At 25.5% G+C, this 25,879-nt stretch overlaps 1 protein-coding gene across 1 annotated transcript in view; it reads left to right on the top strand.

Annotated features, from left to right (window-relative positions):
• Window positions 1-25,879, top strand: part of LOC122506901 (epidermal growth factor receptor) — a 184,558-nt gene that overhangs the window by 33,577 nt on the left and 125,102 nt on the right. The gene's annotated exons all lie outside the window — the stretch shown is intronic.

Below are 25,879 nucleotides of genomic sequence, written 5' to 3'. Positions count from 1 at the left end.
TTCATTAAAATGTTTTTTGAATAATTGAATTCTTTTGTAAAATTTTATTAAAATAGTATAGATATTGAATTGAGGGAAATTTTTGAAAATAATTGAAATTTTGTCAAGAATATTATTAAAATTTTTGAAAATAATTGAATTACGGAGAAGAATTTTTTTATTTATATGAAGATAATTAGTATTTTGACAAGAATTTTCAAAAAAATTTTGAATATAATTGAATTTCTGCAATCATTTGTAATTTCTCTAAAATTCTCCAAATTATATAGTACAATTTACGAACATTTCGTCCTTTTTCTATCAAATTTATTTATTTATTTGAAAATTAACCTTACGGACTTTAAGAACTTTTTTTTTTTAAAACACTTACTTTTACGGATTTTAATCAAATTTACGGACCTTTACGGAATTTACGGCTCCTAGTTCGAACCCTATAAGAAAAAACAAGATATTTAGAGGCGCGTTTAATAATTATTATATTTACAAATTGATTAGATTCGTAAAGAACACATTTTTTGATGTGTTTGAACAGTTGTAAATTTTTTTTTAACAAAAGAGATTTAGAAGCACGTTTAAAAATCGTTATTCGCGAATTGATCAGTTTCGTAAAGAAAATTTTTTGAAGACTATGATTTGCCTTTGGAAGTTGAAGGAATCTTGATATGCATGAAGATGAAAGTGTAATGTGTTGTTTTATGTGTCTTGTTGTGTATCCTCCGTAATTTTTACGTGAGAACATGGCACATAAAGATGATACTGTTTATGCCATGGGTCAGTTTTAACAGATGCTGAATTCACGGTGAATCTTTATCCATATAATGAAAGCGTAAACGTAAATCAAAGCCAAACCAATCTCCACTTCAAAGCTCTTTTTGAGAGTGCGAGATGAGAAGAAGAAGAAGAAGGAAAAAAAACTCCCTGAAACTTGGCAGTGAAACTTTATTGGTCCTCCTTTGATAAATTAAAAAAATTTTTTAATCAATAAATTTCGATTATCTATGATTTTACAGTAGCAAGTGGTTGCTTCCTTCTTTGAGGTTTGAAACGAAAAAAACAGATACTTGACACTTCCGCTCAATATTGAAATTATGGATTCTTTCAGGAATATTATTTTCGATGTTAGATTAGAAAATTTTTTTTTTGGAAAATTTTTTCCTAACGTTGTGTGTGAGCATTTTTCTTGATTCTCTCTCTTTCTCGTAGTCAATGTGAATTGTATCGAAGGCTATTCTATAAACTAGTGAAGGTAACAATAGAAGAAGGATAGATCTTTACTGGAAGCAAATTCATGGAATGAGCATACACACGGACCACTTCAAGTCATACCTGCTGGTATGAGAGAGTGAGGGGGAAACATTCCCTTGAATACACGGGAGAAACCAAAGCGTCTACTGCTTCTCGTAAGTGACGCAAATGATCTTTTTCAGTTGGGTCCGCTTGGTAAAAAAAACCTCTTCTATTGAAATTCCTTTTTGCTCTGGTATGCGATCTGCTTTCTTTACTTTATTCCCCCCTCTGCTTTAGGAATTTCCAACTCTTGTACTTGTTTGAACTTGTTTTTCAATTTCATCAATTTTTTCTTTTCTTCTTCTTCTTTGAAAAAAGTGATGAACTCCAAATCTACAGGGTTTTCAAAATATTTCACCTGATGTGCTCTTCATATTTTATTTTATCACGTGGTCTTAAAAGTGTCAAATTGCAACCAATTGATACCAAAATTGTGGATCAAATCAAAAACTGATTCAAATCAGACATCAATTTGATTTAGTTTAGTATCAATTTGATACTTTCGAGAAAACTGTGGTATACTTTAATAAAATCCTCTAAGAGTGGATTAAGAAAAGAATGTCGGAGAATATTAGAGGCTGGACTGAATGGTGATTATTTATATGCAATAAAAAGCATTTATAATTAACATTCGAGATTCGATAAATATTTTGAAAAATGTTAAAGATTTTTTTTTTGTGACTTCAGCATAGCAATCAAGTTATCACTTAGTGTTTATTGACAAATAACAAATGACGTTTTACTGATGAAAGTCCACATTGCTCAGTCAGGTGTTCATTAAACTTGTAAAACCAAGAACATAATTTTATGTCATTGAGCGTGTGCTCGTTATCATGTGCAAGAAATTGAGTCCAAATCGACTAGTCTTATCTGCATATTACGCGCCTCTTATTGGCAATAATATCACAATAAATGTATAAACTGAAACTTTTATGCTGACACGATCAATTTTACAAGCAATACAAGCTTTTAATTTCCTCTCTTATTACATATTAAATCTCCAATAACACTTATTCTGTTATTTATTTCTAAAATTATGAATACTTTCCGAGTATTCGTCACATGAGTAATTTCACTGTATTTATACTTTTAGGTTCGTTTTTCTTTGTCTTTTGAGAACTGCACAAAAAAAACTATCCAGAGCAGAATTTTCAGCAACATTCCCAACATTCTTCTACTGTTGTTTGCTTTTTTGTATGTTAACTGCATAACAACTGACATCAAAATATATAACGAGTGTTTATGAGATTAGTTCCTAAAAGATTAGTTTTTTATAACTGAACACAGAAGTTTACGTAAACAGAAGTTTACGTAATTCAAGTTCAATTATGAACTCCCTCTTGGAAGGGAATAGCTATTGACGAAACTGAAGAGTAATTATCCTTTAACCTGTCCCAATATTTATAGAACTATGGCGCCCTTTCAGCTCTTGAGAAAAGCTGAAGGAAACATAAGTCCCAAGAAACCCCACTCCAGACCTTTTTGACTAAGCATCCCTTTGTGCTTATTATGCTCCGTTGCTCTGGACCAATAGACATCCACTTGGCTCCTCAAGAAAAGAGACGCAATTTTCGCGAAAGTGCACCTCAACGATTCTTCTCTAGTATAAAAAAAAACATCTTTGACAAATCTTATATGGCACTTTTCTTGAAGAAAAGAGCAAAATTTTTTTTTCCTCGCTTTCATAAAATCTAATACTAAAATACTTTATTAAAAGATCATTAACATTTGTGGGATTTTTTTGTCCCCCCTCGAAAGATAATTTAATCATTTAATGAAACAAATAATACCAGTAATAAAAAAAATTGTAGAGAATATTAATGCCTTTCGAAATCAGTAACAGGTTTGTTGGATATTTTTTTATTTGTCCGTTTCAGGTAGATTCCCCCTTTTTTTAGGAAGAAACCTGCGTGAGGAAGGTTCCACATTAAAGACAATGTAACGTAATGATCATTATCATCGCCATGCCGATGACTTTCAGGCAGAGAGAGAGAGAGAGAGAGAGAGAGAGAGAGAGAGAGAAAGAGAAAAAGAAATATAAGGGGAACAAAATAATCAGTTACATTTTTCCCTGAATTCGTTGAAAATAGTCTTTCAAACCTAAAATTACATCACATTAACGAAGCGTGAACTCTCTTGATAATATTTTCGTTGTGTTTTTATATATTTTTCTTTACGCGAACAACGGAAATTATTTACTTCTCGATTTTTTTGTTTAATCCTTCCGTTAAAATAGAATAATAGTGATACAAACATTACTGTAAATAAAAGTAATTTTCCAAATTCGATAATTATTGAAATAGCTGGAAAAATTACCCTCGTATTATGTAGGTAAAAGGTCGAGAGCTTTTTTTTAAAAATAGTAAATTAAAAAAGGATTTTTTTCCAACAGTGATTATTATATTACGCTCGTGCTTAATAACCATTTATGTCTTTGATTAAGAATTGCGTGACCATAAGTCGTCGCGCACTTATACTCAGTCACTTTATGCAAGTCTCGGGTACAACAATACGCCTAATAAACACGCACTTATTCATCACTTTCTATCATTCTTTAATTGTCATTTAAGCAAAGCTCTTCATCATGAAAATTGAATCGTACAATAATATAACAATGAATAATTTAAATAATTCATTTCTTTAGAGAATTTATAGCGGTTCTTTTACTTTATTTCAAGACTGACGGGGTTTACAGTCGGTCCTTTTTTTAACCATCTCTTCTTCCTCTTCTCTTTTTTTTTAAACCCTTCCACGTGGAAAGGGAAAAATGGCAAATTCTCGCTAACTATAGCCAAAGACCAGAGTTACCTAGAATTTGTCATTTTTTCATTTCAATTTAAAGGCACTTTAATTTATAAACAAACTTTTTAAAATCGTGATTACAGGAGCGAGAAATACGTTAAAAACAAATCTGATATCAAAAACAAGAAAAAAAAATTATCCCCACTTTTCTCAAAATCTTGACGTTGCAGACAATTTTGGAATCTGGCATCGTGTTCAGAAGATAAAAATATATTGAAAAGCACTACCATGTCAAAAATGAGCAAAAATTATTTTTTGGGATTTTTACCCCCACTTTTTTTCGAAAACCTCTACTTTTTTTGGTCTGGCACACAAGGTTCTTAAACTTAACTGTTTAAGGTTTAATTAAACAGGAAAGTCTCTATCAAATAAATAAGTTGAGAAAAAAATATCTCGAAAACCGGAAAAAAAAACTTTTTTGGGTCTTTACCCCCACTTTTCTCAAAATTCTGGCGTCCTTGGCAAATTCAAGACCCGGCATCGTGTTCAGCGGACAAAAATATACTCAAGCTTTGTATAGATTTAAGAATTTATCACTTGGTAAATGAATAGAGGATATGAGATTTTATCTATTTTTACGAGTCAGTTAGTTAGTTATAGTTTTTATACGTCTTCGAAAAATCGAAAAAATTAATTTATTAAATAATTGTGGAAGAATTTACTAAATATTGAATAGTTTTTCTCGTTTTATAATTATTGTATTGAGTGAGTAGAAAAAGTATCCGAATTCTATAGTCGAGACATTGATTCAAGTGATGACACAATCTGTACCTATTGAACATTGAAAATTGTTCCTTTTGGGAATTTTTCGGGTAAAACTCTTTTCAAAAGGCATACAGTACAAGTGGTCCATATGTAACAGGTAGATGAAGATGGATCGACTGTGGTTGCTAAATTAGTTCCTGTCCTCGTTTAGACCGATGAATTCATAAAGAGGAACCAAGAGAGAAGAAGAATAGAGGGAAGGAACAAAAATACCAGGTGCAGATTTGAAACTTCCAGTTTTCATCTTGTTGTTGTTGTTATGTGTGTGTGTGTGTGTGTGTGTAAACCCGGAAGCAGGATCTTGTGCATACAAGCGCGTCCTGTTCTAAGGATTTCGCCTCTCTTCTATGTCCTCCTTTTCTTTTTCACATGAACTCACATCTCGTCTCAGGTTTTTGCCTAGCAGCTGGCCCAGATGGTATTGCGTCCTTCATCACAGACTTTGCTCTGTTTTAAGCCAATTTTTCAGTTTTCTCTCACCAACATAATTTTTTCGAGCGAAAAAAACGAAATTTGAAACTGCTTCTGAAAAATATTCAAATTCGACACTATACAAGATCTTGAGAGATATTGAAAGGATCTTGTATTCTAATTTCAAAATATTTTTGGATATTCAAAACAGCTCCTGGAATTTCGAAGACTTGAAATGGTCCATCGTACTATCTAGGGGGACATCTTCAAGATATTAGGATATCTTACCTTGAATTAATGATTATGAATTGTAATTCATAAATACAAGTTTGAAACGGGATATTTTTATTGACCATATGGACGTTCTCATATAGTAAATACAATGTACAACGGTTTGTATGTGAAGATCGGCATTTCCTTACAATCAGATAGAATGGAAACTACTATTGTGACGAACGAAATACATATCTATTCACACGATGCATTAATAATGGAGCAAAAAAAAAGAAAAAAAATCTGGGACGTTATTCTCAGGATCTCTTTTACCTTAATTTTTTTTTCTTCATCGACACTAGGTATCATCCCACGCTTAATGTTGAGCAGGTGGCGCCGCTTGTATGTTTAGTAGGTTATGTTTTTCCCTCCTTGTTTTTTTATTTTTTCGCCATAAACAAACGACCACTTTGGCCTGGTCTGCTGCTTTGGCCCAGGTCACGTTGCCTTTAGCGCCAGGTGAATCTTTCTTATCTCCCTCTATCCATTAATTACCGTAACCCTCAATTTCTCCACTTATGAGCCATAGAACCTTAATCTAATTATGATTTTTGATTATTAAACGCCTTTTACCTAATAAGGTGTTGTTAAATTGTGATTTCCAATTAAGATTCTATAAAAAATTGTTGTTCGCCATACGGTTTTGATAATCATTTGAATTTGCTAATGGTGTCGAAAAAATTATGATTCCAGCAATATTGACAACATTGTTAACTTCTTCATTTAATATAATATTGAGAACACTTTTTTAATACTGAAAAGCACCTTGATTTTAATTATCAGAAGCACTTGATGGTTTAAAAAAGGTAGAAAGTAAAAACTAAAAAGAAAAACTAAAAACTTAAAACTTAAAACTAAAACTAAAACTAAAAAGTAAAAAAAAAGAAAAGAAACTAAGAAGAAAAAAAACAGAAACTAAAAAGGATAGTAAAAAAGTAGCTACCGAATATTCCCATGGGAAGAATTTTGAACCTTGTTTCTTCATAAAACTGTGATAACAATTTGACATTTAAACATACTTCTAATTGTTTGACGAAGCGCAAAAAAAAAAAATAAAACAGTTGGTTGAATTAACATTTTCTAAATGTATAAGTGTATACAGAAAATAAGTTTATATTGTGTGCTAATCAGGCATCAGCGGTTTTATCACACGTGTGATTATAAATCTATTATTTACAAGTATGAGACAAGTCACTATACTGTACATTATTTTATTCTGGGCCATGTGCTTCTCACGTGTGTATATGAAAATCGAAAGTCTATATTTATTCACCTTCTTAAGTCACATAATCAAGTACTCGCATTTTTCTTACAAAAAAAAAGAATGGAACAGGGTATGCAAGTATATATCCAAACTGAGTGGGCGGTTGGTAAGCAATTCTCGAATACAGAATTGCCAAAGGTCAGGGAAAATTCAGGGAAAGTAGAATTGGTCAGGGAAATCAGGAAGAAGTCAGGGATTTTTATTAAAAGTACTGGAAAAAATTAAATGTTTAGAATTTATAAGAAAATTTTGAATTTTTGTGTCTTTTTGTTTTATTGCCTTATGAACTATGAAATTACCACGAATTCTAAAAAAAAACCTTCAATTTTTTCTATTTCTAACAATAATTTATTTTAAATAACTTAATTCCATTGAAGAACTGCCAAAAAAATAGCTAAATTTTCCCGCCGAAATTCAATATTATATTCAGGAATTTTTATAAAAATTCATTGCAAAATTGCAAATAACTTTTATAAATAATGATATTCATCACAAGAATTCAATTATTTTCAAAAATTTCAATAAAATTCAAGGAAAGCTTTCAATTATTTTCAAAAAGTTTAATAAAATTCAATTATTTTCAAAAATTTTAATAACATTCAAGGCAAAAATTCAATTCTTTTCAAAAATTTTTCTTAATTTAATGATTTCCAATATTCTAATATTATTTTAATTAAATTTTTCTAAAAAAATTCAATTATTAAACAAAAGTTTTGATAAAATTCTAAACGAACATTCAATTCTATGTTGAAATTACTTTCAGTTTTAAAAACTTTAACGCAATTCTTTGAAAAAAATCAATGATCTTAATAAGTATCAAAATTCTTTCCAGAAATTCAATTACTTTCAAAAATTAAAAAAAAAAAATTCTTGTCAACATTTCAATTATCTTTATAAGTAGCAAAATTCTTCGACAAAATTCAATTATATTCAGGAATTTTAATAAAATTAATTGCAAAATTCAATTATTTTAAAAATTAATAAAATTCTTCGGAAAAATTCAATTATTTTGAAAAAATCTAAAAAAAATTGTTAACATTACAATTATCTTTATAAGTAAATAGCAAAATTCTTCGACGAAATTCAATTATTTTGAGGAATTTTAATAAAATTCTTCGGAAAAATTCAATTAATTTCATAAATAATAGTATTCATCATAAGAATTCAATTATTTTCAAAATTTTTTATAAAAATGGCAAAATTTCAATTATTTTCAACAATTTTTCTTAATTCAATGGTTTTCAATATTTTCCTATTTTAATAAAATTTCCTCAAAGAATTTAATAAATTAAACAAAAATTTTGATGAAATTCAACACAAACATTCAATTATTTTCCAAAAAAAAATTTTCACATCAATTTAATTATTTAAAATAGAATTTGCATTAAATTTTTTGAAAAAAATAAATTGTTCGAAACTTTTGTTATAAAATTCTTCGTAGTTCAATTATTTTCACAAATAATAATATTCATCACAAGAATTCAAATATTTTCAAAATTAATAAAATGCTTAGCAGAAATTCAATTATTTTTAAAGAAAACCTAAAAAAAATTTTGGTCAACATTTCAATTATCATTGTAAATAAAATAAATAGCAAAATTCATCGATAAAATTCAATTATCTTGAGGAATTTTAATAAAATTCATGGCAAAATTTTAATTATTTTCAAAAATTTTTCTTAGTTCAATAGTTTTTAATATTCTTCTATTTTAATAAAATTTCCCGAAAGAATTTAATTATTAAACAAAAATTTTAATAAAATTCTGAACAAAAATATTCATTTATTTAACAAAAAAATAATAATTTCACATGAATTTCATTATTTAAAATAAAATTTGCATACATTTTTTCGAAAAAATCAATTGTTTTAAAATTTGGCATTAAATTCTTCTCCCAAAAGGATTTAATTATTAAACAAAAATTTTGACACAAAAATCTATACAAATATTCAATTATTTTCTAAAATAATGACAATTTCACTGGAATTCAATTATTAAAAATAGAATTTGCATAAATTCTTGAAAAAGAAAAATACATTGTTTGAAATTTTTTAATAAAATTCTTTGCAATAATTCAATTATTTTCATAAATAATAATACTCATTGCAGAATTTCAATTATTTTTAATAGACTTTTAAATTAATTAAAAAAAATAATTGAATTCCTGAGAATTTACGCATTCCGTAAAAAGTTGGTAAATAACAACAATAATTTGTTTAAACAAATGAAAAATTCATTGTAACATCAAAATATATTGTATTTAGACATAAAAAAAATTTTACTGTAAAACTTTGATAATTTTATTTTTTTGCAATATACAAAATAAACACCCTGGCAATTTTCAGTAGTCTCGTACATACTTTTTTCATTGTTATAAATAAACAAGAAGAAATGAAAAAAAAGATTTTAATTTTTTTATTTTGCGAAAGTAGATAAAATTTTGTTCAGTGAATTAAAATCGCGATTCGATTGATGCAAAAGTCGAGTAGATCTACAACTTTTTTTATTGTTTGGTCATCCTGGGTGACCGCTTCGGAGCGCGAAGGTAAGGAAACATTCAATTATTCAATAAATTATTTACTTTTGTATTTAAATGATTGAATTCTCGTAGAATTTTCTAATAAAAATTGATTTTAAAAATAAATTTCAGTTAAAGTTTTAGATAATAATTGAATTTTGGAGAAATTACTAATAATTGCAATTTTTAGAAATAATTGAATTTTGCAAAGGTTTCAAATTAAAATCGTTGAAAATCTAAAATTTTGAAAATTTATTAATTAAAAATTTTATGAAACTAATTTTTTAAAAAGCTTAAGCGAAATTTTTAAAAATTATTTCAAGTTTTTATTTTCTATCTGCGTATATTTAATTGAAAAATTTCCGAATAATCAAAATTTCACGTAAAATTGAATTTTACAAATTGATTTGAAAATTCTCAAGATGATCTTTTTCAAAAATTAAAATTCAAAATAATTGAATTAAAGAAGAATATTTGGCGCAAAAAAATAGGTCAATTTTTTCAGTAAGAAATTAAGAACCATTAATTGAATGTTGTTACAATAAATTTATCATCGATTTGAGTTCTCTTCGATTGGACATTAAAATCTATTTGAAGCAATCGTTATGGATATTGGAACGATCGTCAATATTGCAATTACCACTGATTGAAATAATCCATTGTCGAGTCGTTGACAGAAAATTTCAGCGCGCCTTCTCTCTGCGACAAGTACCGTTTTCCCTATTTCCTAGAGTGACTTTTGTTCAAAGTAAAATTATAAAAACAAAACGGCACAATTATTTTGCTCCCGTTAAAAAGACTCTATACGAAAAAAAAATTAAATCCTGCACTTTAACTATCTCATGATTAATAACATAATTCACTTTCTGAATATGGTATTTTCTGTCGTTAATTAATGATTCACTTGCGTGTAGTGACAAAGTGCGCTCGTTATAAAATTGCAATCACATTACTTAGTATTGAATAAATAAAAAAAAAATTAATACAGTCAATTAACAAAAAGGTTTTTTTTTACAAAAAAAAACTGTTTTTTCTCTTACGTGTAAGATCCTTTTTACTGAACACAAACAATTTTGCTTTTAGTAAAAAGAAAAAATAATAATAAATAAATCGCAGTTGCATAATAAAAGTGATTTATTTATGTTGAATTATGAAACGTAACTGATTTATTTATTATTTATATTATTATAAAAAGAAGAATCTTGCGTTGAATGAAAAGAATCTTAAAATTACAGTAGAATGTTATAAATACAAATTTACGTAAAATCTATTGTAAAGAAAAGGAAGCAAACAAGAAATCCGTTACTATATATATATAGAAAAATTATAAGATTAGTTTTTCTTGATGCATTATTCAGGGTCTATTTTTATTTCGTCAATCCTCATTAATGGAAGGTATATTATCAAGTCCTAGGTCGTGTATATATTGCGAATGAAATATACAGAATAGACAATGGAGAACTCTTAGGTAATGAAACGCTTATTCAACAAGAAATTAACACTGAATTAAATAACCAACTGAATTAACGACCATCATTTCTACTCGAAATGACTGTTATATTCCAATTCTTCTTCTTCTTTTTCTTCAATTTATAGAATTTTAAAAAATACTGCGATTTTTGTTTCTATATATAAACTTAAAAATATATTTTTATAAAATATTTTTTTATATTCCCTGCTGTAAATTTTATTACACTTTGAAAATTTAAAGTAAGATTCTCTAATTTTTAGAAACAAATTTTTTTTGGAAATGGCAAAAGTTATTCTATGCCACGTACTGGGGTTGATTGAAATAGTGCCTAATTATTTAAATAATTCTAAATTTTTTGGAAATAAGAATTTGTTAAATAGTTAGTTTTGTATTTTTTAGAGGAAATAAGTTTTACTCAGTTTTACCCAAATTTAATTAGAATTGTACAGTAACATTCATGGAATTATAAAACAAAAAATAGTGTTCTAATACGAATTTTGATTCAAAATTTAGAAAAATTCTGGAAACATTAATAAAAATTACGTGTCACTTTTTACCCTTGTTATAACCAACCTCTATTTATTTTTTATAATTTCTTAATTACATTCCAAAATATAATAATTTTTTAAAATAAATATTTAAATACCTATTTATTTTCTCTACAGGGATTAAAATATTTCAAATGATTTCAATGTAACGCATTTTTGAAATTTAACTATTTCTCAAAATTAAAAAAGTTCTTTCAAAATTCAATCCTATTTTTCTTGAAATAATAAAATTATTCAAAACTTTAATTATTTTATTTTATTCAATTCTAAAAAAAATTCTTATTAGAAAGTTCTATACGAGAATGAAATTATTTAAATAATAAATAATTTATCTGAATAATTGAATATTTCTTAAATTTCAATTCTTATAAAGAAATTTATCAACATTTTTTAAAATAATTGAATTTTTACGAAGAATTGCATTCAAATTTTTGATAATAATTAAATTTGTTCAAGAAATGTAATTAAAGATGAATTAAAAATAATTATTACACTCTAAGAAAGAAATTATATCAAATTTTTTTAAGTCATTGAATTTTTTCGAAGAATTTTATTCAAATTCTTAAGAATAATTGAAATTCTGTGATGAGTTTTAATATTTATAAAAATAATTCAATTTTTGTAACGATTGTTATTAAAATTTTAAAAAATAATTGAATTTTAAAAAATTCGGTTTTTTGAAATTTTGATAATTTTTTATTTTTTACAAAAGGGTGGAGACTATTAAACAAGTAAAGTATTTTTAAAGAGCACAAAAATAATGAAGCTAAATGCCATAAAAGAGAAGAAAAAATGTTGAATTATAAGAAATTCGGTTTTTCGAAATTTTCATAATTTTTAATAATTTTTTGATTTTGTACCAAAGGGTGGAGACTATTAAATAAGTAAAGTATTTTTGAAGAGCACAAAAATAATGAAGCTAAATGCCATAAAAAAGAAAGAAAAATGTTGAATTATAAGAAATTCGGTTTTTCGAAATTTTCATAATTTTTAATAATTTTTTGATTTTGTACCAAAGGGTGGAGACTATTAAATAAGTAAAGTATTTTCCAAGAGCACAAAAATAATGAAGCTAAATTCCATAAAAGAGAGGAAAAAATATTAAATTTTAAGAAATTCGGTTTTTTGAATTTTCGATAATTTTGGATTTTTTACCAAAGAGTCAAGACTATTAAATAAGTAAAGTATTTTCCAGAAGCACAAAAATAATAAAGCTAAATGCCATAGAAGAGGAGAGAAAATGTTGAATTTTAAGAAATTCGGATTTTTGAATTTTTTATAATTTTTTATAATTTTGGATTTTTTACCAAAGAGTCAAGACTACTAAATAAGTAAAGTATTTTTAAAGAGCACAAAAATAATGAAGCTAAATGCCATAAAAAAGAAGGAAAAATGTTGAATTCTAAGAAAATAATTGAATGTTTGCGAAGAATTTTATAAACCTTTTTTATTCTATTTATTTAATATTTATTATTTTCATTTATTTAATATTTCTTTTTCTAATCGAATATTTCTTTTTTCTTTCAGGTAAGAAACACTGGAAAACTTTATTACTTTTAGAGATGTTTGTTTTTAATCACGTGAGTACAAACATTTTTTTGTTTAACTATTTTCTACAAAAAAGAAATATCGAAGAGGGAAGAAAATAGACCCTTTTATCCCTAGGGAACAAAGTGTCTTTTTGAGCTAGTTACGGATTCCCTTATAATCGATGAAAAAAATCCTTTGTTCTAACAATTATAAAACATTCATTTAGTCTAAAAAAAAAATTTGGAAATAAATACTCTGAAGTTTAGTAAATCTTTAATAAATTTTTAGAAAAGTTTGGATGCTGTGGTGGTTAAATATTCCAAATTTAATTTCGTCTCACAATTCGCAAATATATTTAATTTCCTCGTCGTGAATGTTGATAACTTATTCAGTTTCAAATAGAAACAAAGGATAATAAATTCATGATTATAATAAACCTGAAGGAATTGGATATTTGTAAAAAAAAGCCTCGATCAGGATATGTTTAGGTGCAAATATACGATAGATAGTTATATTGATCAATAACCTTACATGGACGACTTAATTAACGCAAGCTATAGCGTAAAGCGAGGCGAAAAAACTTTTGTCGAAAATCATTTCCGAGAACTTTTGTATGCGTGTTAATCGATTGTAGTTCAGTTTAATTAGCAGCGTTACAAACGAATGGTTTGGAACAAAAGTTCCTTTAATTGGCATATTGGAAGAGAATATTATTACAATCTATTGTTAGAACCTATATACACATTGCTCCGGTCAATTACACTTCTTGGCTGATTTTTCTGAAAGTGCTTTTTTGAACTTCGGTTTTTAAATTTTTTTTTAAATTTATATGATTTTTTCTAGTGAAACTATTTTATTTCATAATCAAGAGCGAGAATTTAAGTTGCGTAAAATTAATTGTTAAAAATATTGAAGTTTTTTCTTCGTTGAAGAAAATTGACTTTAAAATAAAATAAAATAAAATAAAAATAAAAATAAAAATAAAAATAAAAATAAAAATAAAAATAAAAATAAAAATAAAAAATAAAAAATGATTAAAAAGGAAGTTATTGATGTTTAAATAATTTTACTGTGAAAATGGTTAATAATTATTAGACATTAGACTTTATAAAATTAATAAAAACATCAAAATTGTCACTTTCGGAAGAAACATGTTTGTATTTAAAAAAAATATCTTAAAATTGTTCTTCCATTAAAATTCTTTCGTTGATAATTTTAATACTTCAAAAACTTCAAGAAGTACAGAAAAACAAACACTTTTTGTTTTTAGTTTTTACAAATAGAAAATATTTTAAATCCTATTTAGAAAAATAGTCAAAATATCAACGTAGGGGGAAAAAAATGTAATATTCTCACAAACCCGCATGAACTGACGAATATAAATGTCAGTGATATGGGTCCACTTGTGGAATACTAAATTGACCATTGAGGGGTTTTTTTTTGTCTATTTTTTTTTTTTAATTAACAGCAATGATCGATCATAATAATGTTGCGGTCATCTGAAATTATATTTGAATTAGTATCGCTGCCCGCCTCAAAAGAACCATGAAATGCATTTCTCGGTTTCATCAAGAAGCAGAGAAAAATTATATATCTGACGAAAAAAAAAGAAAGAGAGAAAAAGATAGAAAGAGAGAGAGAGAGAGAGAGAGAAGAAATGTTATAAAAAAATTTTCTAATTATTCTTTTAATTCGTGAAGACTAATTTTTGGGGCCCTTGAATACTTCGAGATGACCCTGAGAAACTGGAAGCCAAAGAAATGAAACCGGTACGATAAAAACAGTTCAACTTGTAAAAAAGAGAGAGAGAACAATATAGAGAGGACTAATTATACTTTTTTTTCCCTCAAAGTTCCATGAGCTTTGAGTCTCAATAAATTTCAATCTATTTTGGTAAAAATTTTCTTTTTCGCGGTAATATCAGCACAAAGTAAAAAAAAAATAAGCAGTAAATTGTTTATAAATAATATCGTTTGTTAAAATCTTTTTTTTAGTTATTATTTATTATTATTCTTTGTAAATTGTTTATTAATTATTCATTGTATTAAAAAATTAAATTTATTAAATTATTTATTGATAAACATCAAATTGTTTATTAAAAATAAATCGTTCATTAAAATCTTTTATTAAAATTTTTTTTTATTTATTAAGATCTTATTTTGTTTGGATATTTTATTATTTGTTATTTATTATAATTTTTTTGAATTGTTCGTTATAAAATATTTATAAATTGTTATAAATTGTTATAAATTGTTTGTTTAAAAATAAAATTAATTAAATTATATACTGAATTATTTACTCATAGACAAATATTGTTTGTTTAAGATAGCAAAATGGAAAAATTGAAATTTCAGGAAAACTTTTTTTATTCGATCCTCACGATTACAATTGACATTTTTGTTAGGCTACTAATTAACGGTCAGTCAACCGCCGATAACCAATGGCAATGAGGTTCTATTAAATTCTCATACATCGTCTTGCTTATAGATGATTGTCAGTTTAATATGAACAAATCAGACTTTAGATCACAGTAAAAATCACATTTAAAGATTCTTTGGGAGGAATTTAATTCCATCAATTTTCACACATACATTATTCATTTTTACACATAATTATTAAAAATAGAAGGTATAAAGAAAGAACAGAAAGATAAACTAAAAGAAATCTGGAAAAAATCTTTAGAAACTATTTTTTTTAATTATTTTCATTAAAAAAAAAATTATAGCAAAATTTGGTAAATGAAAATTAATGAAATTAAACTAGTTTACAATTTTTTAGAAACTATTTTTTAAAATTATTTTCATTATTTAAAAAAAAATTGTCTGTATAGCAAAATTTGGAAAGAAAAATTCTTCTTTTTTTTCTAAAAAATAAATAAAAATAGAATTTGTAAAATATTTAATTCGGTAACAATCGGAAAAAAGATGAAATCTTGTAAATTCAAAGGACCAAACTTAAGATTCAATTAATTCTGAAGCTGCGTTATCAACGGGTCCATCAGCTTCATAATTCAGAAACAAAATACTTGCCGATCTTAATTGGTATGCAGAACGAATACATGATTCGTGTTCTAGCTTAAACATGTGCGGCATAAAGAATCAAATTAGAGAAAAAAAAAAAATTTTTCACTCACATAAAAAATCGAGTTAAAAATATTTTTAAGGCAGTATTTGTAAATTCTTCTTCTTCTCAAAAAAAAAAAAAAAAAAAATCATTCGTTACGAAATAGGTTTCATTTTCTCATATTATAAGCTGCCAATTAAAAATATTTTCTCAAAGGAAAAAAAAAATTCCGTCCCCTTATTTTTTTACGGAATATTTTATGTACTTTGATTTATTGGATTTCGATATTTTTCTCGCGCTTATACCATTCAAAGGAAGTATAAACAAACATTTTTTTTTCTTTTCTCTCCTTTTTTTTCCAAAATAAAGTACATAAATAAACCAAGTCCTTATGACCGACTGATTGTTTACATGAGTGTTAAAAAAACAATTACAGTGTTTTATTAGAAGCGATAAACAAAGATTCACACGGCTATTCAACGTCTAATATTCCATATTGCTTTGAATACACACACACACACACACACACACTGGTTACGTAATTGTTCGTTATTCACACGTTATTATAATTCTCTATATTTCACTTCCTTTTGTAAATTTTTATTCGAAGATAATAATATTCAAATAAGATTATATTGTATATTTCGAATGTAAAAATATTTTTGCATATAAATAGTGAATTAATCTTTATTGAATTTTACTATTTTTGTATTTTCTGAATTTATTTATTAATTATTAATATTTATTAAATATTTATTTTAAAACATTATTCTATTTTTAAAAGTAATTAAGAAAATGTTAAAAAAAATATTTTTCTAATTTTAAATTGAACTATTTCGTTATTTTAAAAGCACCTGAAAAATATAATAAGTGGTAAATCACGTTTGAACGGGGAAAAAAAAAAAATTTTTTTTTACATGTGCTAATCACTGTATCCATTACCCTAGAAAATTAAGTGAGCTCCCCCAACGAAAGAAAATTCCGTTACAGGGTAATGCTTCAGAGTCGACACTTCCGTTTCAAATTGGGCGGCTTGTCCAGGTTCGAAACGTGTTCTTCCGGTGCATTCAAACGCCCTTGTCTCTACAATTAATATTTTTATTCTTCCACTTTCCATTTCTCTTTTATTCCCTCAGTTTTCACTGAATAATAATTTTTTTTATTGACTTTAATAGTTCAAAACTAGTTTAAACTTATTTTTAGCATTTTTCTACTACTTGCTAGTGGAAAACTACTAATTACTAGTAGAAAACTACTAATTACTAGTAGAAAGCTACTTATTACTAGTATAAAACTAGTAGTAAACTACTAATTCATGTAGTAAATCGGCTTACTAATGAATTAGTAGTTTTCTATTTACTAATTTAATTTTGACCAGCTTTTAGTGGTTTTCTATTAATTGCAAGTAGTTTTCTACTAATTTTTAGTAAAAAATTACTAATTTCTAGTAGTTTTCTACTAATTGCTAGTAATAAACTACTCTTTAATAGTAGATTTCTACTAATTACTAGTAATAAACTACTAATTACTGGTAGTAAACTGCTAATTACTAGTAATAAACTACTAATTACTAGTAATAAATACTATTTGCTAGTAGAAACTACTACTAATTTAATTTTGACCAGCTTTTAGTTGTTTTCTACTAATTGCAAGTAGTTTTCTACTGATTGTTAGTAGAAAATTCAGGGCTCGAATTGTGCGACTTTTTCGACTTTTTTTCGACTTTTTTTGTGAAAAAATGCGACTAATCGACTTTTTCGAGATTTGTTTTAGTAAAATGCGAATGAAATTTAAAAATTTTTTTTAAATTTAAAGTAAAAAGTTTGAGTCAAAAAAATGTTCTGTTACATTTATTTACAAATTTCTTTCAAATTTTTCGAAAACATCAAAAACTTCTTTTTTAAATAATTATAATTCCTATGGAAAAATTATAATTAAATAATTATAATTTTTCCATAGGAATTAAAATTCTTCAAAAGATTCAAATTCAAAACTTTTTGAAATTAAACAACTTATAAAAAATTGTTATAAAACATGAAGACATCGATCACTCCGAGTCTTCGACTCGGAGCAATCGATGTCTTCATGTTTTATAATAATTAAAGATAACCGAGTGATAAAATCATTAATTATTATTATAAGACTTTATAAAAAAAAAATTTGAATTATTTTTTATGCAAATAATTGAATATTGGGAAGAAATTTATAAAACATTAGTAAGTAATTTTATTTTGTAGAAGAATGTTGATATTTAGAAAGATAATTGAAATTTTAAGGAGAATTTGAAAAGAAAATTTGAAAATAATTGAATTTCTAGGATGAATTTTATTAATTTTTGGCAAATAATTGAATTTCTGCGGAAAATTTTATTAAAAGTTATGAAAATAATTGAATTCTTGCAAAGATTTTTATTAATAATTGAAAAAAATTTATTTCTCGTAAAAAATTCAATTAAATTTTTGCGAAGAATTTTATTAAAATTTCTTAAAATAATTCAATTTCCGCGAAGAAAATTTTGTTAATTATAAAAATAATTGAAATCTTGTAGAGAATTGATTTAAAATTTTTGAAAGTAATTAAATTTTTTCAAGGAAATTTAATAAAAATTTTGTATTGAAAATAATTCATTTCTTATCATTAATTTAATCAAAATTTTTCAAAATAATTGAATTTATTGAGAAGAATTTTAGTAATGATTGAAAATGATTGAATTCTTACGATAAATTTGATGAATTTTCGAAAATAATTGATGTCATGCGAGGAGTCAAATTATTTTTTGAAAATAATTAAATTCCTTTGAAGAATTAAAATAATTTATAAAAAAAAATTACTGCCAAGAATTTTAAAGTTTTTTAAAAATAATTGAATTCTTGTAAAGAATTTTATTAATTTTAAAAAATAATTGAATTCCTGTGAATAATTTTATTAATTTTGGCAGATAATTGAATTTCTGCGTAAAATTTTATTAAACGTTTTGAAAATAATTGAATTATTGCAAATATTTTTATTAATATTTGAAAATAATTGAATGCATAAGAAGAATTTTATGTCAAATTTGTGAAAATAATTGAATTTTTGCGAAGAATTTTAATACTTTTAAAAATAATTGAATTTCTAGGATGAATTTTATTATTTATAAAGATAATTGAAATTTTGACAAAAATTTTATTAAAAATCCTTTGCAAATAATTGAATTTCAGATAAGAATTTTATTATTCACAAAGATAATTGAAATTTTGCGCAGATTTTTTTTAAATGTTTAAAAGTAATTGAATTTTGCAGAAGAATTTTTGATATTTATAAACATAATTGAAATTTCGAGAAGAATTTTAAAAAAAATTTTTTAAATAATTGAATTTCTGTAAAGAATTTTCTTATTTTTGAAGATAATTAAATTTTGCAAAGAATTTTATCAGAACTTTTGAAAACAATTAAATTTTTATGATGAATTTTATTATTTATAAAATTTTGAGAAAAAATTTGAAAAAGTTTTTGAATATAATTGAATTTTTTCGAAGAATTTTATTACTTTTGAAAATAATTGAATTTCAATAGAAGAATTTTATTATTTATAAAGATAATTGAAATTTTGACAAGAGTTTTATTAAATTTCTTTTTAAATAATTGAATTGCGGAGAAGAATTTCATTATCTATAAAAATAATTGACATTTTAAAGGGAATTTTAAAAAAATGTTAAAATTTACTAATTAAAATTTTGCTATGAATTTTATTTAATTTTTTTAAATTTTATATCGGATTGTTTGATATTAATGTCTCTGTTGTTGAGAAATGTGATTTTTTTTTACAATTTTTACAATTTCGTGTTTTCTTTTTGTCGTTTTTTCTAAAATTTCATGCGACTTTTTTCCGACTTTTTTAGGAAATTTAATGCGACTTTTTGTGACTTTTGTTGTAAATTTATGCGACTAAAGCGACTTTTTTTGAGTCTTAAAGACGGTCCGAGCCCTGAAAATTACTAAATTCTAGTAGTTTTCTACTATTGCTAGTAATAAATAAACTACTAATTAATAGTAATAAACTACTAATTAATAGTAATAAACTAATAATTAATAGTAGTTTACTACTAATTACTAATAGTTTTACTAAATACTAGTAGTTTTACTAAATACTATTTTAAATGTGAATTATTTTTAGTAATTTTTTACTGATTGTTAGTAGAAAATTACTAATTTCTAGTAGTTTTGTACTGATTGTTTGTTGAAGATTACTAATTTCTAGTAGTTTTCTACTAATTGCTAGTAATAAACTACTAATTACTTGTAGATTTCTACTTATTACTAGTTGTTTACTACTAATCACTAGTAGGTAGTATTTTTTACTATTTCTAATTAATAGTTTTTTACTAGCAATTAGTAGAAAACAACTAATTCAAATTTAGAGATTATAGCTTCTCCGTTATGTGCATAAATATAGGGAAAAAAAATTTCTGAAGAAAAATTCTCGTTACATCAAAATCGTTCATCCTCGTTTCCTTATTCAGATTACAGGGAAAAATTTAGTGGCACTTGAATGTTTTCGGATGTGCGTATAAAACGCGTGGTACACACATATTTGTTTATATGTATATTAAGGGCAACCATGTGAGTGATCCCATTGACTGGTGTGCGCCACGTTACTTTATATAGTATTATATAGTATATGTTATGTAGTTTGCGTGTGGGAAGCGAGTCAAAGTGTATGAGCAACAGTTTGCTGTTCTTCGCGTTATACTCTATGGGAAATTGCTTAAATAATTATGAGACATTACTGTAGACTGTAGAGGGAAAAATAGTTCCAATCGGACATCCCACGCTTCTTCTTCTTCTTCTTTATATCCAATTGCGGCTCAAAATAAACACATTAAGTGTCTTTAATAATATAAATTATATATACGATAAATACTGTCATTATCATTGTCGCCTTTTCAAAAGTTAATGTCGTGTAATAATTTCGGGGAAAAAAGAAGGTCCCTCTCTTCTGGGAGGGAATGAAAAAAAATTTTTTTTATTTATTTCGATAATACAATTGGTTTAAAATTTTTTTATTTATTTTAAAATTTCAGGTTGGTGAGAATGTTGGTTAGAATAAACGGAGAGTTTGAGATGGGGAGCATAAATTTAAAGGGACCTTGTGACTGCTGATTAGAGTTTAAGGATCTTCTATCTGGCGAAATTTTCCTTTTCTTCTCACATTCATTTGGGACCCTCTCTCTCTCTCTCTCTCTCTCTTTCGTTCTTTCGAGAGAGACTCTCTCTCGTTCTTTCTTTTCGTCAAGATATTCTCTCTCGTTCTTTCTTTTCTTCGAGAGAGAGAGAGACTCTCTTTCTTATTTTTTTTCTAAGAGAGAGAGAGAGGAGAGAAAAAGAGATGGAGAGAGAAAGAAAGAGAGAGGGAGAGAAAAAGAAAGAGGAGAGTTAGAGAAAGAGAGAGAGAGAGGAGAGAAATTCTCCCGTTTATTAAGGAGTCTTGATAAAATATCTTTTTTCGACACATGCTCGGGCGCCACCCATTTCTCAGGGCACACATGTGCGTGCAGACTTGAGCCACTGCACTGCCTTTCGCTTCCCACGTCCCGAAGGCTGAAAGGGCTTCTGGGAACCAAGACGCAACCAAGACACTGACTGCGAAAACTTGCACATCACACTCAAAATGTATACAATGACCTAATAGCTGCACTTTTTTTTCCTTTCTTTTTCAATTTACAACGTTAAACGAGATCATCATAAAAAGCATTTCGTTATAAGGAACAATTTACAAGAGAAAATTGTGTCAATATAATTCTCACTACGAATATAGCTGCGCAGAGTGCGCGTGCGCAAGAAGTGGGGCGCAGCGCGTTATCATCCCCACTCCTTCAGCGATGCGCGCGCATAAGTTGTACCAGAAGGAACGTCATTCTTTTTGAGTCAAAAATAGAAAAAAGGAATAAAATTATTATTATTTATTATTATTTTAATTAAAAAGTTTGCCTGAAAGGTAAAAAAATTTAGGAATATTAAAATTGATCAAGAAAGAATTAGAAAGCTTTATCAAAAGTAATAGAAAAAATAGTGAATTTCTAAAATTGATAAGAAAATCTTGGTGTCCATCACCCTTTAAAAATTTTGAAAAGATTTAATTTATTCATCTTGAGCTATTTTTATTCACCATATAAACTTTGAAATTACCACGAATTTTAATAAATAAATTCAGAAATTCATTTATTTTCCACAATTTTGCGTTAATATGTGAAATTTTTTTTCTACTTGAAAAGATAAAATTTTTTATAAGTTTTTATATTAATTTTTGTAATAATTTTTCTAACATTTTATAATTTTGAATCTGAAATAATTTATTTTTTGAAAATAATTCAATTATTTTAAAGAATTTTTTGGAAACTTTGTGAAAATAATCAAATTCTTTCGAGAAATTTTGATTGAAATTGCATTGAGAATAATTAAATTCTTGTTAAAGAATTTTATAAAAATAATTGAAATATTCTTTCGAGAAATTTTATTAAAATTGTATTGAAAATAATTGAATTTTTGCAATCTTTTCGACGAATTTAATAATTAAAATAATTGTATTGAAAATAATTGAATTTTTTCAATTTTTCAACGAATTTAATTGAAAATAATTCAATTATTAGGTGTACAGAATTTTATTACAATTTTGTTGAAAATAATCCAATTCTTCCACAGAATTTTTAAAAAAATTTTGAAAATAATACAATTAATTTAAAGAATTTGATGGAAATTTTGTAAAAATAATCAAATTCTTTCAAGAAATTTAAATTGCATTAAAAATAATTGAATTCTTGTTAAAGAATTTTATAAAAATTATAAAAAATAATTTAATTATTTTAAAGAATATGATAGAAATTTTGTAAAAATAATCAAATTCTTTCGAGAAATTTTATTAAAATCATATTGAAAATAATTGAATTTTTGCAATTTTTTCGAAGAATTTAATAATTAAAATTGCATCAAAAATAATTGAATTTTTGCAATTTTATTAAAATTTAATTGAAAATAATTCAATTATTTTGAAGAATTTTATGAAAATTTTGTGAAAATAACCAAATTGCTTCGAGACATTTAATTGAAATTGAAAATAATTGAATTATTCTTTCGAGAAATTTAATTAAAATTATCTAGAAAATAATTGAATTTTTGCAATTTTTTCAATGAATTTAATAATTGAAATTGTATTGAAAATAATTCAATTCTTGCAAATTTTTCGACGAATTTATTTGAAAGTAATTCAATTCTTAAACAGAATTTTATTAAAGTTTACTAAAAATAATTGAATTCTTTCCTGAAATTTTATTAAAATTTAATTGAAAATAATTCAATTATTTTGAAGAATTTTATGGAAATTTTGTTAAAATAATTAAATTACTTCGAGAAATTTAATTGAAATTTCATTGAAAATAATTGAATTCCTGTAAAGAATTTTATAAAAATTTTGAGAAAAATACTTGAATTATTCTTTAGAAAAACCTTTTTATAAAATTATCTAGAAAATAATTGAATTTTTGCAATTTTTCGACGAATTGAATTGAAAATAATTCAATTCTTATACAGAATTATATTAAAATTTACTAAAAATTGAATTCTTTCCTGAAATTTTATTGAAATTTAATTGAAAATAAATTTGTTATTAAGTTTGGAAATCGGGGAAATAAAAAATCAATTTTTTGTGGAAATCCTAAATTTAGGAAATTAGGTCCCTGAAGTTGGCGAAAAAATTTTTTTGGTGCGTAATTGAAAAAAATTGAATAATTATTCAATTTTTGCTGGCAGGCAATTTTTTTAACTACTTACTTGAATGAAACAAGTAAAACTTCAGGAACATAGGAAATTAAAATTTTGTTCAGTTTCGAAAATGTCTTTTTGAACTTTCTTTTTTGGGGCGAGCGATTTTGCATATAATTTTTTGATTTGCGGTTTTAGGAAGAAAAATAATTTTTTTGAGACGATAATCTTTGTACGTTAGGACAATGTAAATATCCTTGAGTAATGTTCAATGTCCACATCCAACCTTAACATGGTAGAGTGCTTTCGCGGAACACCTGGCCATTCGTACGCCCACTTTATCTACAATCTCGTACAAAAAAAAAACTTTACCCGTCGCGTTATGTCTCTGTATGCGAGAAAAAGGTAGTGATACTTGGCTCTACAGGTTACCACATTGATTTAGACGAGATTATAACTGGCCTTTTTAGTGGTTTCCTTCACCTAGGGTCATTCAATGAGCAACCTCTATCACATCCTTATTTTGAACGTTAATCTTATTCCCTTTTCCTCTTCTGGGTTGCAAATTTTAACGTTATTTTATTAGATCCAATTAATGTGCCTTTTTTGAATTAATACGAAAAAATATTTTGAAAAAATTGGGGCACAAAAAATATTTTGAAAAACCCAAAAAATACTTTTTTGGGTTTTCAAAATATTTTTTTCTTATCTCGACATAGAGATTTTCATTAGAATTTAAATTAAAGTTCAATACCCGTTCTTTAAGACTAATGTGCGCAAGACAAAAAAAAAGTAAGGTTTTTCAAAAAAGTGGGGGTAAAAATTCAAAAAAAAAAAATTTTTACTTATTTTCGACATGGTAGTGGATTTCAATGTATATTCATCCTCTGAACACGATCCAGGGTTCCGAATTTGTCTATCACGTCAGGATTTTGAAAAAAGTGGGGGGTTAAGATAAAAAACGAGTTTATCCCCACTTTTCTCAAAATCTTGACGTGCTAGGCTCTGTTAAATCTCAGTATCGTGCTCGTCGGGCGAAAATACATTGAAAACGAGTCCAATATCAAACAATCAAAAAAAAAAAATTTGTTTGGGTCTTTACCCCCACTTTTTTCAAAATCCTCTATTTTTTGAACTCGTAGTGTATGACTGAAGCTTTAATTTAAGACCTCGCGGATGTCTCTGGCATAGTCAAGTTAAAAAGCAAAAAATATTAAAATACTCCAAAAATACTTCTATTAATTTAAATTTGAAAAGTAATTAATTTTTGCGTCAATATTGCCTGAACATTGCCAGGCAATATTGGTAATATTGAGCTCAAATACTGTGTTATTTGGGTATAAATTTTTTTATATTCAATTCTGTATTACAAAATAATTAATATAACATTTAGTAAATATTAATTAATAATAATAATAATTTATTAATTATTGATAATTGTTGCTAATTAATTAATAAATTAATAATTAATAATCAATAATTGTTAAATTTTATAATTATTATTAAATATTTCAATTTATTAATTATTATTATTATTATTAAAATATTGAAATTCATTACGAAATTCGTAATTAAAAGTACAGGAAAAAATCTTTAATTATTTCTCCTTCGTTAAATATTAGAAACTTTGGGATCATTTCGCAGAAAGATTGTAAATTCATGAAAAAAATTTTTTTTTGCTGACAAAAAATATATTTTTCAAGACAAAAGAGAATTGAATACTTGAATTACAATATATATTTAATAAAACACCACAAAATATACGTAAGCGATAAATAGTTATTCAAATAACGAAAAGAATATAGAATTTCTTTCTCTCTACTTCTAAATCCATTGTATAAAAATAAATGTCTCAAATGTCGCAAGAAAATTTGTAAATTTGCTTCTTTACTTCTGTTCGTATCACAAATAAAGGTGCGATGTTGAAAATAAAAATGTAAATTTTCTCTTTCTTATTTTAAATAAGTCATTTAGTGCGCTAATAACTTTGGAATAAATTTGAATGACAAGATCCAGTATAAAATTTTTAAAAAAATTTGTTTTTCTTGTTTAATCAAGTATAAACTTTGGTTAATTCTTATATTTTTGAAAAAAGAATAAATATTTAATATTAAATTGAATTTTAACAAACAGAACAAAAAATAAATAATTGAGTGATTATTTTGTAATCCCAAAGATTTAATAATTTACGATAAAGAGGAAAAAAATAAA

The sequence above is a fragment of the Leptopilina heterotoma genome, unplaced genomic scaffold (genome assembly GCF_015476425.1).
Source record: "Leptopilina heterotoma isolate Lh14 unplaced genomic scaffold, ASM1547642v1 Lhet_0, whole genome shotgun sequence".
Classification (NCBI taxonomy): domain Eukaryota; kingdom Metazoa; phylum Arthropoda; class Insecta; order Hymenoptera; family Figitidae; genus Leptopilina; species Leptopilina heterotoma.
This window is presented reverse-complemented; position numbering and strand designations above follow the sequence as displayed.